General features: G+C 39.7%; 1 pseudogene; it reads left to right on the top strand.

Annotated features, from left to right (window-relative positions):
• Positions 1-4,028: 4,028 nt before the first annotated feature.
• Positions 4,029-20,579, top strand: LOC139460869 (chymotrypsin-like serine proteinase; annotated as a pseudogene).
• Positions 20,580-20,645: the final 66 nt, after the last annotated feature.

Genomic DNA, 20,645 nt, shown 5'->3' with positions numbered 1-20,645 from the left:
AAGACAAATACAATTTTTATCCTACTGCAGTCATCCTAAAACACGTGTTTTGGTGATTCACGAACAAAATTTGTTTTGATATTGTACCAACTTGTGAGATTGAAGTGTTCTTAAATTTTTATGAAATTTGTTTCAAGACCATCTTCAGAAAAGTGTATACAAATGTGACAGAATAAAGTGTGTGATTTAATTATAATGTATTATTATTATTTGATTATGATACGTTGACATTATTCAGATTGTATTTCCTGAGGTAGTCACGGTGACGTAGGGTGAAGTCACAGGCCGTGATCCGAATTAGATCCGCATGAACCAATAACAAGCCATTTTCCGGTTTTACGAAATAAGTCTGTTTAGAGTGACGTCCATTTGCAAAATCACAGGACCGCGGGAAAAGTCGTCAAAACAAACGGCTGTAAAACTTTTGACGTGTTTGACAACCATATCTGACGTTTAAGTCACACCACGATCCTTTACATACATCTACAACTGCTGTACAGTCTTGGATGTGAACATACTTGATATGAAACAAAACTGTATGACAAGAAGGATTACTTCAAGCTTTCAACTTTCCCTTCATGTCGAGCAATTGGAACGTCGTAGAATTTGGAGAGCTTTCCAACGAGTCACCATGCACTAACATCGCTTGATATTTGCGAAAATGTGTTTTTCACCTCTCTGGCTGAAGTACATTCAGTCAGCAAACCGAAAAGACATTCGTCTACTTTGTGTGTTTGAGAAAGGTGCCAAGTTTCGTTTGGGCGTAAATGTGCAATTTTTTGGAAGCATTTTGCAGTGACCAAATCTCTTGACATCTTTTGGAAATATTGAAAGGGTTACATTGGCTATACAACTATGTTAAAATAACCATCAAAATTTCGCGCATGCGCGTACGGTTATTACGAACTAAAATTAGTGGTTCCTTTGACTTATAACCGTAGTTTACTGTATGTTTATATGTGTTTCATGTTGTTTGTAACAAAGTTATATTTTACGTTGATAACGGAATCGCATCAGGCAATATCTAAACACTTGTTTCCGGTTCCGGTGATGCGTGCGCATCCAAGATGACGGCACTTCCGTTTCCTGTGGCGCGGGCATTCAAGATGACGGCATTTCCGTTTCCGGGAAGCGTGCATGTCTCCAAGAGGACGTCACATCCGTTTCCGGGGAGGAGGGGACCATAAGAAGCGCTCGTAAAATATAAAAATATCCAAATTGAAAGAAGCGCCCGTGAAATCCTTTATGTTTAAGTGGTGGAGGGAGGTGGCAGCGGCAGCGGCGGTGGAGGAGGAGGTGAGTGCGGCGGCGGAGGGGGAGGAGGGAGGCGGAGGTGGTAGGTTCTTTGTTTTGGTTTCAGGGTCGTCAAAGCCATGGATGAACGTGTTCTTTCGGGAGAGATGGGTGGCCCTGAAAAGGGCCGTTTTGGAGGAGAAGATTTCTTCTTCACCCACATAGGTGCTGTGGTGCAAAGGCACGGATGGCCTGCCACCCGTCTCCTGACAGGACACTGACTGGTGTGGCGATTGCATTTGGAGATGACAGATCACTGAGACGACTGTATAATACACAGTCGACGACCCAGCAACTTTGTTGCTAGGTTGACGTCAAATCGGCGAAGGATCTTGCAACAAAATTCCACAAATCATGTCATCGGGTATTATGATGTGATTGTAAACTTTGAGATGCAAGGTCTCGTTCCACTAGCCAATCGTGTATTGTAGCGCAATGACAGTCGTTCATCTAAGTAGGTGAGTGGCGATCACCTTAGCGTTACGATCATGTTGTGGAACGGACGTCTGAATTCTAAAGGTGAATCGACATTAACGTGATGTAGGTAGACTCTATATGCCTACGTGATGTATTTCGCGTCTCCATGCAAAACGTGATGTCACTCGTGACTACAAACAGACGTTTATCAATATGATTATGACGGCGCACACCAGTCAGTGTCCTGTCAGGAGAAAGGTGGCAGGCCACAGCACCTATGTGGGTGAAGACGTAATCTTCTTCTTCTCCAAAACGGCCCTTTTCGAGGTCACCAATCTCTCCCGAAACGCGTTCATCCATGGCTTTGACGACCCTCAAACCAAAACAAAGAACCCACCATACTGAATACTGAAGGCTCGTGTGTACAGTGTTTAGATGTTATGTGTTTACTGATAAAGGGTCGGGCGTACAGTATTTAGGTGTTATGTGTTGACTGATAAGGGCTCAGGTGTACAGTGTTTAGATGTTATGTGTTTGTTGATGGAGGGTCGGACGTGCAGTGTTTAGGTGTTATATGTTTACAGATAAAGGCTCGGGTGTACAGCGTTTAGGTGTTATATGTTTACTGATAGAGGGTCGGGTGTACAGTGTTTAGGTGTTATGTGTTTACTGATGAAGGGTCGGGCGTACAGTGTTTAGGTGTTATGCGTTTACTGATGAAGGGTCGGGCGTACAGTGTTTAGGTGTATTTGTTTACTGATAAGGCTCGAGCGTACAGTGTTTAGATGTTATGTGTTTACTGATAAAGTGTCGAGCGTACAGTGTTTAGGTGCGAGGGGATTGATCAGGCAACTATATTGGCATGTGTATGTTACGCTTGCATTATGTAGAAATTATTTTGTAGCCCATGACATATTTGCGCATAGGGTCAGGAACTTATATGGGTAACCTCTTCACTTAGACCAGGGTCCCGTTACTCAAAGCGACCTTAGCGCTAAGACTGGCGCATGTCTGTGTTAAAGTATGAGAGTTACGATTGTCTTAGCACTACGATCGCTTTGTGGAACGGGCCCCTGACCATTACATCAATACAAGCAGGGAGACAACGCGTCATAAATACCTCACGGCGTGTCAGCTTTAGGCGGGAGGAAAGCCCGATGGGATTCAGGCCTCAGACTTTTACCACTTTGGTGAAACCCACAAGAACGAGTGGTGCTGACAAACCTAGACACATATTCGGGGCAAACCGTTATTAGAACTAACAATCATATGTTCCTGGTGTGTCCAAGGGAGGCATCTCTGCACATACAATAATAACGTCACAATGTGCCTATTTATTTATTCATTAACACGCACAAATCGGATGACAACCATGCGAAATCAGTGCAACAATACAACACAAGCTCCACCCGATCCGTTATCAGCCAATCATAAACCAGCAGGTGTTGAATCATGAACATGTTTTTCGGTTAATGGAGGCAAAAACTCAAAGCCAGATGCTTGAGTAGCTAGTTTAATGCCACGGAATCAAGTGCAATTAAACACTAAACAATGACCGTAAGAGTCACGATGTAAGCCGTTATCAAAGGGGTTGATCGGAGGCTTGTTTAACTAAAAATATTTCATAGATAACGTCATTGCTTAATGCACGCACAGACATACACATATACACACACGCACGCACGCACGCACGCACGCACGCACGCACGCACGCACGCACGCATGCAAACGTAAATAATTGAGTCTGTACCAGACAATCCAGTGATGGATATCATGAACGTCGATCCACGCAAATGGGATCGATGATCGAGCCTGACCACCCGATCCCGTTAGATGCCACTTACTTGTCGTCTTTTATGGCAAGCATGGGTTGCTCAAGTTCTATTCTACCCCGGATCGTCCGCATGCACGCCAACCCGATAAGTCTTTTTCTCGCTTTTGCCAAATAAGAAAGCATTTACTACACTTAACAAAGATTATAAGATTAAAGCATATTTTACAGGACAATACTACTGGTGATGGTGTAACTTCTACAATTTCGCACTCTATTGATTTTTGTGATGTGTCTACGTACATTATCCAGGTCCAACAGAGTACAATTAAATCTGGTTATTAAAGTGTAATCCGCATGTCAAGTCCAATCAGCAAGAAATAATTAAAATACTGCTACCACCTGGAACATGTGACCTGGCTCCTGACCCTCTACCCCAAGGTGCACAGCAGGTGCGTGTGAGCCCATTGGTCCGTTTTAAACAGATTCAATCACAGTACTTGGTTTAAGCCCCAACGCATTTAGCATTCGGCAAACAACGAGACAAATGGCATGTTGGCAAATTGTTCTCCTAGCTGCTGTGACAGGTAACATCACATTGATACTGTATAATTAACATTTCATGAATTTCGGTCTGCAAACACATTTTGATGTAGTTCTTGATGCGTGATGCCTAACATGCATGTTATATAATACATAGCATGGTGTACACAACTGATGATGAACGTGTATGTTATGTAACACATATATCAATGTCTGCATTGCTGATGGTGAACGTGTATGTTATATAACACATATCAATGTGTACACATATGATGGTGAACGTGTATGTTATGTAACATATATATCAATGTATACACTGCTGATGGTGAACATGTATGTTATATAACACATAGCAATGTGTACACAACTGATGGTGAACACGTATGTTATGTAACACAAAGCAATGTGTACACAACTGATGGTGAACTTGCATGTTATATAACACATATATAAATGTCTACACTGCTGATGGTGAACCTGCATGTTGTATAACACATAGCAATGTGTACACAACCGATGGTGAACGTGTATGTTATATAACACATAGCAATGTGTACACAAATGATGGTGAACGTGTATGTTATATAACACATAGCAACGTGTACACAACTGATGGTGATCGTGTGTGTTATGTAACACATAGCAATGTGTACACAACTGATGGTAAACGTGTATGTTATGTAACACATAGCAATGTGTACACACCTGATGGTGAACGTGTATGTTATGTAACACATAGCAATGTGTACACAACTGATGGCGAACATGTATGTTATTTAACACATAGAAATTTGTACACAACTGATGGTGAACCTGCATGTTATTTAACACATAGCAATGTGTACACAGCTGATGGTGAACGTGTATGTTATGTAACACATAGCAATGTGTACACAACTGATGGCAAACGTGTATGTTATTTAACACATAGCAATGTGTACACAACTGATGGTGAACATGCATGTTATATAACACATAGCAATGTGTACACAACTGATGGTTACTTACTTACTTACTTACTTTGGAGATTTAACGTGCGCTTTCCGACTGACGCGTATTTCGCACACGGGCCCGGCCAGGCCATTTAATGTGTTTCCGAAAGGGGCGAGGGTGGTCTGTGCAACCCAAGAGGGGGCTTTAGGGGTTGCTTATATAGAATTTGGGAATTTTGAGATTTGGAATAGATGCCGATGGGGTTGGGGAGGGGAACTAAGGGAGCTGGGTATGGTGGATGATTGTTTGTTTTTGTGATTTTGATTTGGTAGGTTATTATGGTTTTAGATGCGTTTTATTAGTTCCGTTTTGATTAAGAATACGCCTAAGGCCTTGAAGTTTTCTAGTTTATTTTGTGGGTTTAGTATTGCTTCTAGAGTGAGAGCCTTGTTTATATTGAGGGTGGTTTGTAATGCGGTTCGATGTGTTAGGTAGTGTGTGCAGTGGATGAGTGCGTGTTCTGGGGTTTCTGGTTGTTTGCAGTGTGGGCAGTTACCTGTAGTGTGTTTTTTAAATTTTTTTAGGTGGTTATTTAGGTTGGTGTGTCCTGTTTGGAGTTTAGTGATTACTCTGTCGATTTTTTTGGATGGATGGAGAATTTTTGGTTTGGTTAGTGGTTTGCTGAGCACTCTTTTGATTTGGCTATTTGAGTTTAGATATAGGTTATGCCATTTTTTTGTGATTTTTTGTTTGTTTACACTTTTAATTTCTGATTTTGAGATGGGTAAGTTTAAGCTTATTTCTGGGATTTTGAGGGATAGTTTAGCTGCTTTATCGGCGTTTTCATTACCGTATATTCCTACGTGGGCGGGTATCCACAAGAAGGTTATTTGTTTGCCTGCTTTTGTTAGGTCGTTGGAGCTTTTAAGTATTTGATTTATTAATTTAGGTCGGTTTTTGGTATTTTTGTTTTGGAGGGCTTGTAGTCCACTTAGGGAGTCAGTAAGTATTAGGATTTTTTGGTTGTTTTTGGATTCTTGATTGTGGAGGGCTGAGGCCATGCCCATTAGTTCGGCCGTGAATATTGATTGGTTATTTGGGAGTCGGAAGGATTGTGTGGTTTTAGTTGGTTGTGTGGTATGGACTCCGAAACCCGTGTGTTTGGAGGTCGGATCTGAGGATCCGTCCGTGTAAATGTGACACCAATTTGGCCAATTTTTGTGTATGTATGCTAGTGTGGTAGTTTTAGCTATGTTTGGGTCGGTTTGTTTATTTATTTGGCTAGCTAGTGTTGTGTCTATTTTGGGTATTTTAAGTTTAGGGGTGAAGATATTTGATTGTTTGCAGTTTTGTTTAAGATTTTTAATTTGGTGTTCATTTAGGTAGTTTGTTATTCTTTGGGATATTGGGGTAAGTAAGGGGTGTTTACGAGCTAGAGCTTGGTTTTTAGGGCTGATGTTTTGGTTTATTAAGTTTTGGATGAGAGGGTTTGATTGGGACGCGGCCCAGAAATTTAAGCTTAGCTGTTCCCTGCGTAGACTTAGTGGCATTTCTCCTGTTAAGGCCTGAAGTGAGGTGTAGGAGGTGCCATGTTGGGTGCGTGTAATGAGTTTGAGAGCCTGATATTGTATTGAGTCAAGTTTTTTAGATAGAGAGTTGTTTAGGGTGTTGTATATGGCGCAGCCGTAGTCTAGTTTTGATCTAATTAGGGATATGTAGAGAGAGAGGAGAGTATCTTTGGAGGCTCCCCAGTTAGAGCCAGTTAGGCATCTTAGGGTGTTTAGGTCTTTACTGCATTTAGTTGTTAGGTTTTGGATGTGAGCATCCCAGGTGAGATGTTCATCGAAAATAAGTCCTAAGAATTTGGTTTGTTTTTGAAATTTGATTGTTTGATTGTTTAGCTGGAGGATTGGGGAGGCGGGTTTCATGTTTTTATGTTTGAATACTATTCCTGTTGTTTTTTCTGAGTTAAGGGAGAAGCCCCATTTGTCAGCCCATTGTTGTATTTTATTAAGAGATTTTTGGAGTAGATTTTTGGCCATTTTCATGCTTTTAGTGCGGATCCAGATGGCTCCATCATCCGCGAATTTTGATGTGTTTACTTTAGGGGATAGACCCTCGAATAGATCGTTTATCATTATATTGAAGAGGGTGGGGCTGAGGATACTGCCCTGTGGAGTGCCATTTTCTAGGGGACATTGGTCCGATAGAGTTTGGTCTATACCCACGGTTATTTTACGATTGTTTAGGAAGTCCTGGATGTAGTTTATTATCTGACCTTTGAGTCCTATTTTTTTAAGTTTTTGTATTAGCCCATCGTGCCATACCATGTCGAAAGCTTTAGAGAAGTCTAAGAAGATGCCTGTGGTATATTGTTTATTTAGTTGTCCTGTCTTAATATCTTGTTCTAGTCGGGCGAGGTTATCTAGGGTTGAGCGGCCAGGAGTGAAACCGCTTTGATCTGGGTTTATGGTGTTATTTTGGGTTAAGTAATGTTGTAATCTATTTTTAGCCATTGATTCCATTACTTTACATAAGTTTGAAGTTAGGGATATTGGTCTATATGAGTTAGCTTGATTAGCTGGTTTATTAGGTTTAGGGATTGGTATGACTAGGGCCTGTTTCCAGGGAGTAGGAACCTGTCCGTTTAGGTAGATGAGATTGTATAGTTTGAGTAGTGCCTGGAGCAGTTTTAGGGGGAGTTTTTTAATTATTTGGTAAGAGGTTAGGTCTAATCCTGGGGCTGTGCCCTTTTTCCTGTTTTTGATTACGTAGAGGAGCTCCTCCATTGTGTAGGGTTGATTTATTTCTAGATTGTTATTGTTTGGTTCTTTTGTGGGTTTGTTTTCTGTTTTAAGTTTATCTTGGAATTTTTGGCTGAAGTTGCTGTTACTGCTAACGGCCGAAAAGTGGTTGGCGAGATTATTTGCTTTTTGGGCGGGGTTGGTTGAGTTGTTAATGTTAGGGTTTTTTTTATGTCGTTTTAAGCCTCTAATGGCGTGGATTTTGCGCCAGACCGTTCTGGCATCTGTACGGTTATTTATACCTTCGCAGAATTTTTTCCAGTCTCTACTTTTGGCTATTTGGACTAGTTTTTGAACCTGGTGGTTTAGTTCGTGGGCTATGTTTAAATATTTGTAGTCGCGTTTTGCTTTATTGAAGGCTGATTTACGTTTTCGTCTAGTCTGTTCTATTTCCTCATTCCACCATGGTACCGTCGGTTTGCCTGTCTTAGATGTTTTGAAGGGGATGGAGGTTTTGGCTGCGTTTATTATATAGTCTGTTAGGTTTTTACAATAGGTTTCTGGATCATTATTTTCTATTTCGTTTAAGTTAGCTTCGTTGCAGATATCTTGGAATTGGTCCCAGTTAGCTTTGTTGTAATGGAATTTTGGTTCTTGGTTTTCTGTTTGGATTGGTACGTTTGTATTTCCTATGGTTATGTTTATGGGGAAGTGGTCGCTACCTAGCGGGACGTCGTGTACTTCCCATTGAGTGCTTTGGGCTAGATCTGCGGTGCATATGGTTAGGTCGATAGCCGACATTTTTTTGTTTATCTTATCGTACCTCGTGGGTTGGTTGCTATTAAGGAGTACTAGGTCGTTTGTTTCTATCCATTCGGAGATTAATTTGCCATGATTATCTATTTTATCATCTATGCTCCATGTAGGATGGTGAGCGTTAAAGTCTCCTAGGAATATAGTAGATTTATCGTTTATTTTGAGTAGTTTGTTTAGATCCTCAGGTTGGACTTTTTGTTCCGCCCAGTGGTAAATATTTATGATGTTTATGTTTCGGTTATTTAATGTGATTTTAATGCCGTTGGCTTCTAGGTTTGGCGTGTCTATTTTTATTTCTTCGTAATTTATATCTTCCCTGATAAATATGATTAGTCCTCCTGCGGCTCTTCTTGTTTTCGGTTTAGCTCTGTCAGTTCTAACTGAGTTGTAGTTAGGTAGTGTGAATTTCGATTTTTTTGAGAATTTGGTTTCCTGTATACAAGCAATGTGAGGGCCTTTATTTAGTTTAAATTTAGTTTTTAGTTCATGGCCATGGGAGGTGAGTCCGTTGGCGTTCCACTGAAAAATATTTAGTCCTTCCATTATTGGTTTCGGGTGATTGGTGATTTAGTTTTTAGTTTTTATTTTATTCGGTGAGTTCTTTTAGATGGAGGTTAAAGAGGAAGAAGGGAAGATCGGTTAATTTTAGATTGAAAGCTTCTTTGTGGAAGGATTCCATACTAGCTTTTGGTGAGTTTTGACTATGCATATATGCTAGGAGTAAGGTGAGGTTATTTAGGTTTGGGGTATTGGCTGGTTGGGAAGTTTGGTTTGTTTTAGTTGGAGTAGTGTCTATTGTTTCCTCAGTAGTGGAGAAATCTTCGTCATGGGTTGGATTAGGTTTAGCTGGTTGAGTTTCCATGGGGGAGGCATGTGATGTGGAGGGTTGTGAAGGTGTTGGCGGGATGGGTGTAGCTGATGTTTTCTTAGTGTTTGTGTTTTGTTGTTGTGCTTGCTTGTGGGAGAGCGTTGTTGCCATATGGGCTGTAGGGTGCTTGGATGAGGGTCGTGTTGTGGTGGTCATTTTGAGGTTTGTTTTGCATGCGGGGGTTGATGTTTTGGGAGGGTTCGTGGTTGGTTGAGTGGCTGCTTGTGTGTGTGAGGTGGGTGCGGTTTCTCGGTAGGGGTCCCAGACAGAGCTGTCGGTTATGGGTGTGGTGTTTGTTTGTGGGATGGTGTTTGGGTGTGGTGTAGGGAGGAGTGGTTTAGATGCAGGTGTAGCAAATTTTCGTGTTTGGATTTTAGCCGTTTCTATGTTTATGTGTTTGTTGGCCTGCTGGGTGAGTGTGTGTCTGTGTGGGCATTGGTTTGAAAGTGAGGTGTGTTGGGTGGATTTGCAGTGGATGCACCAGGGTGTGCATGTGCCTGTGCAGTCTGTTTGTGCGCATTTTTTACATTTAGTTTTAGGGTAGGTGCATTGGGAAGCAGTGTGGTTGTATTTGAGGCACTTTGAACATTGCTTAACCTGCTTTATATAGGGTTTGACTTCTAAGTTGGTGTGGGCTCCGAAGGATATGTGTTTGGGCGCTTCAGGGAATTTAGCGGTTTTTTTAAAGTTGATTATGACAATGGAGGTTGGGACCGTTTTTCCGTTTCTAGTTGAGGTTATTCTGCGCGTGCTGGTGATTAGGGGTTGAGGGTTTTGGTCTTGGTTTATGTTAGCTTCTAGAGAGTATAATTGTAAGTCCTCAGTTGTTTCCCTTGGGTTAACCCTAATTACGCCTCGTGTATATTGTTGCCAATTAGGTGTTTGTTTGATTACCGTGACGTGGAATATTTGAGTTATTTTATTTGCTGCGTTGTAAGATTCTCGGTTAGGAAAGATTATCTGGTATCCTTTGTTGGCTTTTTTAATATTGTTGTAATTTATTTTTTGTCTTTTGAACCAAAGTCCTATTTTGTCTGCCGAAAGTTCTAGTGAGAGAGTGGTGCCTGAGCCTGCTGAGAAGAAGTAGAGGGCGAAGGTGGTGAGGAAGGCGGCCGGGGAGGGTGTTGGCGATGGAGGTGGAGTGGATGTGTCGAGTTTGCGTTTTTTGGTGTTTTGTGGTGGCGAGTTAGCTGGTTTGGTTGGGGTGGTGTATGTCGTGTTTTCGCCATACTCGGTCGGGACGATGTTTTCGAGTGACCTCCCAGAAGTGTTGTGCGCTTCCGCAGGCGTGGGTGAGTAAGGAGCTGGAATGTCTGCGAGTGTGGCGTTGCGGGTGTCAGTCATATTGTTTGGGTGTTGTGTTGGAGAGCGTGTGTTGTGGTGAGTGGTGGTGGAGTGTTTTGGGGAGGTGAGTTGGTTTGTTGTTTTTACTTGGTGATTTGCGTTTAGGAGGCGGAGGAGGTTGCGGTGGTTATTTGTTGTTGGTTTTAGTAGGAGGGTTTGGGAAATGGATTATTTATTGAAGATTAAGTTTGATTCTGGAAGGCTGGGATAAGGTGAGACAAGTGGAAAGCGGGGATTAAGAGATATTTAGTCGAAGGAGTGGAGGTATGTGAGTGGTGGGCGTGGGTGGTGAGTAGGAAAGAGCGAGCGTTGTGTTTAGGAGAAGGGGGGATTAGGTGTTTTTTTGTTTTTAGGAGTTGGGTCAAAGGGTGTGTTTGAGTGGTGGGCGTGGGTGTGAGTAGAAATGAGTGCGAGCTGTGTTAGGGAGATTGGGTAGGATAAGGTGTTGGTTATTTAGTGTTGTTGTTTTTTAAGGATTTAGAGGTTTTATGATTAATTCGGTGAGAGTGATTTTAAGAGTATGTGAATAAGGATAACGTGATAATTACCGATGATGGAGTTTCCTTGGCTGGCTATCAGGCAATGCTCTGTGCTGGCTTGGTAAGTGTTGCTCGCTGGGAGTACAAACTGCAACTGATTGTCTGGCCAAGACTCGTTTATTTTCAAACCGCTGTCCTGTAGCTGGAACACTGCTAGGTGAACTGATGGTAAACCTGCATGTTATTTAACACATAGCAATGTGTACACAGCCGATGGTGAACGTGTATGTTATGTAACACATAGCAATGTGTACACAACTGATGGCAAACGTGTATGTTATTTAACACATAGCAATGTGTACACAACTGATGGTGAACCTGCATGTTATATAACACATAGCAACGTGTACACAACTGATAGTGAACGTGCATGTTGTATAACACATAACAATGTGTACACAACTGATGGTGAACCTGCATGTTATATAACACATAGCAATGTGTACACAACTGATGGCGAAAGTGTATGTTATGTAACACATAGCAACGTGTACACAACTGATGGTGAACGTTTATGTTATGTAACACATATATCAATGTGTTTACTGCTGATGGTGAACCTACATGTTATATAACACATATTTCAATGTCTTCACTGCTGATGGTGAACCTGCATGATATATAACATATATATCAATGTGTACACAACTGGTGGTGAACTTGCATGTTATATAACATATATATCAATGTCTACACTCCTGATGGTGAACGTGTATGTTATATAACATATATATCAATGTATACACTGCTGATGGTGAACCTTCAGGTTATATAAAAGATATAATAACTTGTACACTGCTGATGGTGAACCTTCATGTTATATAACACATATTTCATTGTTTACACTGCTGATGGTGAAAATGCGTGTTATATTACACATGTGTCAATGTGTAAACTGCTGTTGGTGAAGCTGCATGTTATATAACATATGTGTCAATGTCTACACTGTGATGACAAACCTCCACGTTTCACAACACATACATCAAAGTCTACACTGATGATGGTGATCGTGCTTGTTATATAACATATATACCAATGTCACACTGCTGATGACAAACCTGCACGTTTCACAACGCATACACCAATGATGATGATCGTGTTTGTTTCAGCAGCAAATGCTTCTACGGTGATGGAGATGAGAATAATAGGCGGCTCGAATGTTGTGCTCGGGGATTTTGGGTTTGCTGGAAGCTTGCAGCAGTTCCTCGACGGGGAGTGGACCCATGTCTGTGGGTGCACCAGAAAACTCTCGAACGTATTTGTGTCAGCAGCACATTGCACGAATGGAAAGTGATAATTTGTTGATCGCTAAAGCCGAGATGGTTCTCAAACTCTCATTTAGTGTTGTAGGTACGTATGGTAAGGGATGAATGTACTCAATCTCTCACGCACAGTTGTAGATTCATATGTTTTAAGGTCACATACAGAATGTCCTCAATCTCTCACTCACTGTTGTAGATACATATGTTGTAAGCTCAAATACAGAATGTGCTCAATCTCTCACTCACTGTTGTAGATACATACGTTGTGAGGTCAAATACAGAATGTGCTCAATCTCTCACGCACTGTTGTAGATACATATGTTGTAAGGTCAAATACAGAATGTGCTCAATCTCTCACGCACAGTTGTAGATTCATATGTTGTAAGGTCAAATACAGAATGTGCTCAATCTCTCATCCAGTTGTAGATTCATATGTTGTAGGTCACAAACAGAATGTGCTCAATCTCTCACGCACAGTTGTAGATTCATAAGTTGTAAGGTCAAATACAGAATGTGCTCAATCTCTCACGCACAGTTGTAGATACATATGTTGTAAGGACACATACAGAATGTGCTCAATCTCTCATGCACAGTTGTAGATACATATGTTGTAAGGTCAATTACAGAATGTGCTTAATCTCTCACCCACAGTTGTAGATTCATATGTTGTAAGGTCAAATACAGAATGTGCCCAATCTCTCACGCATAGTTGTAGATTCATATGTTGTAAGGTCAAATACAGAATGTGCTCAATCTCTCACGCACAGTTGTAGATTCATATGTTGTAAGGTCAAATACAGAATGTGCTCAATCTCTCATCCAGTTGTAGATTCATATGTTGTAAGGTCACAAACAGAATGTGCTCAATCTCTCACGCACAGTTGTAGATTCATAAGTTGTAAGGTCAAATACAGAATGTGCTCAATCTCTCACGCACAGTTGTAGATACATATGTTGTAAGGACACATACAGAATGTGCTCAATCTCTCATGCACAGTTGTAGATACATATGTTGTAAGGTCAATTACAGAATGTGCTTAATCTCTCACCCACAGTTGTAGATTCATATGTTGTAAGGTCAAATACAGAATGTGCCCAATCTCTCACGCATAGTTGTAGATTCATATGTTGTAAAGTCAAATACAGAATGTGCTCAATCTCTCACGCACAGTTGTAGATACATATGTTGTAAGGTCAATTACAGAATGTGCTCAATCTCTCATGCACAGTTGTAGATTCATATGTTGTATAGGTCAAATACAGAATGTGCTCAATCTCTCACGCACAGTTGTAGATTCATATGTTGTAAGGTCAAATACAGAATGTGCTCAATCTCTCATGCACAGTTGTAGATTCATATGTAGTAAGGTCAAATACAGAATGTGCTAAATCTCTCACGCACTGTTGTAGATACATATGTTGTAAGGTCAGATGTTGTAAGGTCAAATACAGAATGTGCTCAATTTCTCATGCATAGTTGTAGATTCATATGTTGTAAGGTCAAATACAGAATGTGCTCAATCTCTCATGCACAGTTGTAGATTCATATGTTGTAAAGTCAAATACAGAATGTGCCCAATCTCTCACTCACTGTTGTAGATACATATGTTGTAAGGTCAAATACAGAATGTGCTCAATCTCTCATGCACTGTTGTAGATTCATATGTTGTAAGGTCAAATACAGAATGTGTTCAATCTCTCACGCACAGTTGTAGATTCATATGTTGTAAAGTCAAATACAGAATGTGCCCAATCTCTCACTCACTGTTGTAGATACATATGTTGTAAGGTCAAATACAGAATGTGCTCAATCTCTCATGCACTGTTGTAGATTCATATGTTGTAAGGTCAAATACAGAATGTGCCCAATCTCTCACTCACTGTTGTAGATACATATGTTGTAAGGTCAAATACAGAATGTGCTCCATCTCTCATGCACAGTTGTAGATACATATGTTGTAAGGTCAAATACAGAATGTGTTCAATCTCTCATGCACTGTTGTAGATACATATGTTGTAAGGTCAAATACAGAATGTGCTCAATCTCTCATGCACTGTTGTAGATTCATATGTTGTAAGGTCAAATACAGAATGAGCTCAATCTCTCATGCACAGTTGTAGATTCATATGTTGTAAGGTCAAATACAGAATGTGCTCAATCTCTCACGCACAGTTGTAGATTCATATGTTGTAAGGTCAAATACAGAATGTGCTCAATCTCTCATGCACTGTTGTAGATTCATATGTTGTAAGGTCAAATACAGAATGTGCTCAATCTCTCATGCACTGTTGTAGATACATATGTTGTAAGGTCAAATACAGAATGTGCTCACTTTTTCACAACACTATTGTAGGTTTTTATGTTTTACAGGTAGATTGCCCATGGTTCTGGACAGGAATTTAACGTTTTCATAACTTGTTTCATAAAGTAACTATTTTACACGGTGAAGTGATATCAGCACCTTCATGGCGGTGTTTGATACTGTAGATTTGACGGATCTCTCACCTCCCGCGCAGATAACATCCATCACATCAACCTATGTGGTAAGTCAATACCTACGATAGAGATAATTGGAGAAAAAAGGCATCAGTTCCTGGAATAGTTGGATAATTGATTAATCAGATTGTAATACGGTTAAAGAATACAGGTTTATATGCAGTCGAATAAAAATATAAAAAAACTTGGCGCTTGCTACAGCTACATAAAGGTACGAGGACATCCCATTACAGGTCACGTCAGAACGACTCCTCGGGAGCTTTGACTGGTCAATGAAATGGCAAAAAATGAATTCGACGTTAACCAAGCAGCACACAGCTTTACTCCGGCTTTACGGTATTAGTTTTAAAATGACGACTTCAACTCAAGTTGCTGTCAAAGATAATTTGATTCAACTCAAAATTGTAGAACGGAACAAAATAATATTCTGTAATGTCTAACACATTGCCGAGATTGTATGCCTGTGCTTCTGACCGGTCTGTTTCTCCCGAGAAAGCAGGGCAGACATGACATGTAATATGACGTCCTTAGATCTTTGTGTTGCAGTTGCGAGCACTAACATCAGGTTATAACGATATTGCTATATATGTAAAATATACCTCATATTAACAAGACACGTCACTCTGTGTATGTGTAGTCTGCACTGGAACAGGATGACTTCCTTCTTCTTGATGGCCTATATTTACAATCCAGTGGTTGCTGAGAGCGCCACACCTTTTGTAATAGATAAAAGATAATATTTGAATATAATATGGTTTTCAAAAACGAATGCACATATTATAATGTGCGATTAAGAATTGAAATACTTAGCATTTGTTGTAGCTTGGATCTTTCACTCGGAATGGTCCTGGATACAAGCTTGACTACTCCGAGTTAAACGTGGTCAACAGCAACATCACCATCTCTGACCCCAGGACTCCCTCATCAATAATGTTACCGTCACAAACCTAACTGGGGAACAGTGCAGCATCGTGGGCTTCGGAGAAGGCAACGGTACGCATTTTCAAAATAGGAGGCGTCTCAAAAATGCGTCAATGACCACAGTGATTGCTATGAATACAGTCAAATCCCCTAAACATTTCTATTTTTTATAGAAAAAATATATTCCCCAAAACAAAATCTCGATGACACTGCATCGAATCATTGACTTAATTTTTGTATTGCTCTGGCAATATCCTCACACTGTTGCAAAAGTGGAGATCAATTTGTTTCTCCACATGTGTTCCCTAAGGTCATATTAAAGTAATTTATTAGTGCTTCGTCAAATATATTTTCTTTAAACTATTAAATGGAGATTTGCATCATTTTCTAATGGTGCAGCATTAGTGATTCAGCTTTAGTGTCTTCAAATCAAGGTGCAGGTAGCCCTATGTGGATGGAAAAAGTATAGAAAGCTAACTGTATATATGTCTCATAACCACATTCCCTGCATGTCGTTTCTCACTTCACATACATATGTTCGATCAACTTAATTTCAAGTAACACTACACATACTACCTCTTGGATTATTTTACTCTTGTAATTTCTACAAAGGTAACTAATACTATGTGAATTATGTTACTCAAGCTTGAAGATTTATTCAAACAAAATATAAGTGGACATAGTTACACTTCCATCAAACAGTCCCATAAAACAAATACTGCATAATAACACACTATAATCATAGCTAACGCTTTGATGAAAGTCACTAAACACATTGGAACAATTATTTTATTGAAATCAAAATAGAATTTGAATCCTTTAAAAAGGACGCATGTGTAGTGATTGGCGTTTTGTTTGTAGTGTCTATGCTTTGAGAATATATTATCAGCTGTTGCCAAATCACAGTATCAAGACATTACCCAACTGTACAGAATCCTGTCATTAATGCACAAAAATGTACTGTACATTGCCATTAATCCAAAATCACTGTAACTACCTATACTGTATCAAGACAGTAATCAACAATACATTAAACAACTGTACAATAACTGTTACTCTTCTGTATTAAGCCAATAATGCACAATATCAACTCATTAATCCACAATATCTGTAACTAACTGTACTGTGGCATACCATTAATATACACTAGCTGTAACTAACTGATTCATATTAAAAATGCACAATATCTGTAACTCTGATCTATGAATTCGTTAATCTGCAATAAATGTGACTAACTGTACTGTATCAAGTCATTAATCCATATAAACGGACACTAAATGTTCTGTATCAAGTCATTAATCCACATAAACGGCAACTAACTGTTCTGTATCACGCCAGTAATGCAAATAAATGTTCGTTCTCAAGTCATTAAACCGCCATAGATATTACTGACGGTACTGTATCATGCCATAAATCCACAGGAAAATGTACTGTATCATGCAATCAATCTACAGTAAATATAACTAACAGTACTCAATCATGCCATTAATCAACAGTAAATGTACTGTATCATGCCATCAATCTACAGTAAATGTAACTAACAGTACTCAATCATGCCATTAATCAACAGTAAATTTACTGTATCATGCAATCATTCTACAGTAAATGTAACTAACAGTTCTCAATCATACCATCAATCTATAGTAAATCTAACAGTTCTCAATCATGCCATTTATCCACACTAAATATAACTAACAGTACACAATCATGCCATCAATCTACAGTAAATATAATTAATAGTTCTCAATCATGCCATCACTCTACAGTAAAAAGAACTAACAGTACTCAATCATGCCATCAATCTACGATAAAAAGAACTAACAGTACTCAATCATGCCATCAATCTACAGTAAATAGAACTAACAGTTCTCAATCATGCCATCAATCTACAGTAAATAGAACTAACAGTACTCAATCATGCCATCAATCTACAGTAAATAGAACTAACAGTTCTCAATCATGCCATCAAACTACAGTAAATAGAACTAACAGTACTCAATCAGGCCATCAATCTACAGTAAATAGAACTAACAGTTCTCAATCATGCCATTAATCTACAGTAAACAGAACTAACAGTACTCAATCATACCATCAATCTAGAGTAGATATAAATAACAGTGCTCAATCATGCCATTAATCCACAGTTATTGTACTGTATCATGCCATCAATGTACAGTGAATATAGCTAACAGTTCTTAATCATACCATCATTCTACAGTAAATATAACTAACAGTTCTCAATCATGCCATTAATCCACAGTAAATGTATTGTATCGTGCCATCAATCTACAGTAAATATAACTAATAGTACTCAATCATGCCATCACTCTACAGTAAATATAACTAATAGTACTCAATCATTCCATCACTCTACAGTAAATATAACAAATAGTATTCAATCATACCATCAATATACAGTAAATATAACTAACAGTTCTCAATCATACCATTAATCTGCACTAAATATAACTAACAGTTCTCAATCATACCACCAATCTACAGTAAATATAACTAACAGTACTTAATCCTGCCATTAATCTACAGTAAATATACTGTATCATGCCATTAATCACATAAACTGTAACTAAATACTGTGTGAAGTCATTTACCAAAATATAACTGATATTAACCGTACTGTATTAAGCCATCAATACATAATAGATGGAAATGTTTGTGTTGTATCAAATTATTAATCCACAATAACTGTAACTAATTGTACTGCATCAAGTCATTAGAACACAATAACTGTAACTAAATGTACTGCATCAAGTCATTAGACCACAATAACTGTAACTAAATGTACTGCATCAAGTCATTAGACCACAATAACTGTAACTAATTGTACTGCGTCAAATCATTAGACCACAATAACTGTAACTAATTGTACTGCGTCAAATCATTAGACCACAATAACTGTAACTAATTGTACTGCATCAAGTCATTAGACCACAATAACTGTAACTAATTGTACTGCATCAAGTCATTAGACCACAATAAATGTAACTAATTGTACTGCATCAAGTCATTAGACCACAATAACTGTAACTAATTGTACTGTGTCAAGTCATTAGACCACAATAACTGTTGCCAACTTCTGTATCAGGTCATTAACCCACAATAACTTTAACTGTTTGTATTGCAATAGCAATGACTACTTTAGTCCTAAATAACACACCTACATCAACCCTCAATAATGTTGCCACTGACACGCCTCAATAACGCCTACACTGTTTCTCGCCCCAAAGCAACAAAACCAGCATTACTAAAAAAATAACCCCATTAATCCTCAAAACGTTTTTCTTCACGAGAGGCTGATATCCCTTTAGTTACTGACGATCTCTAGCTCATGTTTATCTTGTGTTGTTCAATAATGCTTTGACTTTTATATATTCTCAACTAGTTTTAGATAGTCTCTGTGATATTCTAGTTATTGTACTGTCCATCGTTGACAGCTTTTTATATTGTATAAATATATGCATTATTAATGTACTTCTCGTCACGATATGGCTGAAATACTGCCGATGTGACGTTAAATCTGAACTCGTTCACTCACTGACTCAATAGAGGCCGTGATCATTTTGCTTTCATTTCCAGTGCTGATGTCCAAAACCGTGACTGTCATCAGCACGGCAGAGTGTGTGAAACGACTAACAGGAACTGGTGCGACGATCACGGAGAGGGACGAGATCTGTATCGATGGCCACTCCATCACCGCAGTAAGGATTGGTTTTACCAATGGGACTTTGCCTAGGACACGTATGGTCGCCTTTTACAATGGGCTATATAAAGAGGGGCGGTCAGGTAGCCTAGTGGTTAGAGCGTTCGCTCGTCACGCATAAGACCCGGGTTCGAATCCCAACATGGGTACAATGTGTGAAGCCCAATTCCGGTGTCCCCACTGTGATATTGCTGGAATGTTGCTAAAAGCGGCGTAAAACCAAACTCACTCACTCACTCACTATATAAAGATCAAACACAACATGAACAGGTCGCACAGTCGTGCATTAAACTAAGATTGCTTCCGTCACCTGACCATGTTTGGCGTGTGGAGAGTAATTGACGGAGTTGCCACTTTGATGTGATTTCGTCATTTTGAAATCTGGCAATATTTGCTCACATATCTGGAATAAGGAGCACAGGTGGCCCAGTCGTTTAAGGCGCCGCGATTCCCCCCGATTATGTTTCTAGGTTTGTCAGCACCATACCCGTGCTCGTGGGTTTCACCGAAGTGGTAAACGTCTGAGACCTGCATCACTTCGGGCTTTCCTCCCACATTAAGCTGACACACCGTGATATGACTGGCATACTGTTAAAAGCAGCGTTAAACCCAGCTCACTCACTCACTCACTCACTCACTCACTCACTCACTCACTCACTCACTGGAATGAATTTACTTCCACAACACATTATTTGTAAGCATTAGTAACCATAAGTACGGCTGGATTGACGGTTTTGAAGTATTTAATACAGAGAACACACTGTTATTCACATTCTTGTATTCCCTAAAGGGTGACAGCAGAACATCTTTAGTGTGTGGAGGGGAGTTTGTCGGCGTTGCCTCGTGGTCCTATGCTCCATGTCCAGGGACAAGTGTCTTTGTCAGACTCAGCAGTCCTATACTTGACGACTGACAGACTGTTGCAACATAGTCATGATTTACCGCATCTGCACCATGTAAAAATAAACAGAGCCAACTG

The sequence above is a fragment of the Haliotis cracherodii genome, unplaced genomic scaffold (assembly GCF_022045235.1).
Source record: "Haliotis cracherodii isolate W230 unplaced genomic scaffold, xgHalCrac1.p SCAF_14, whole genome shotgun sequence".
Lineage (NCBI taxonomy): Eukaryota > Metazoa > Mollusca > Gastropoda > Lepetellida > Haliotidae > Haliotis > Haliotis cracherodii.
The sequence above is the reverse complement of the archived record's forward strand: the minus strand, read 5'-3'. Positions and strand labels throughout refer to the sequence as shown.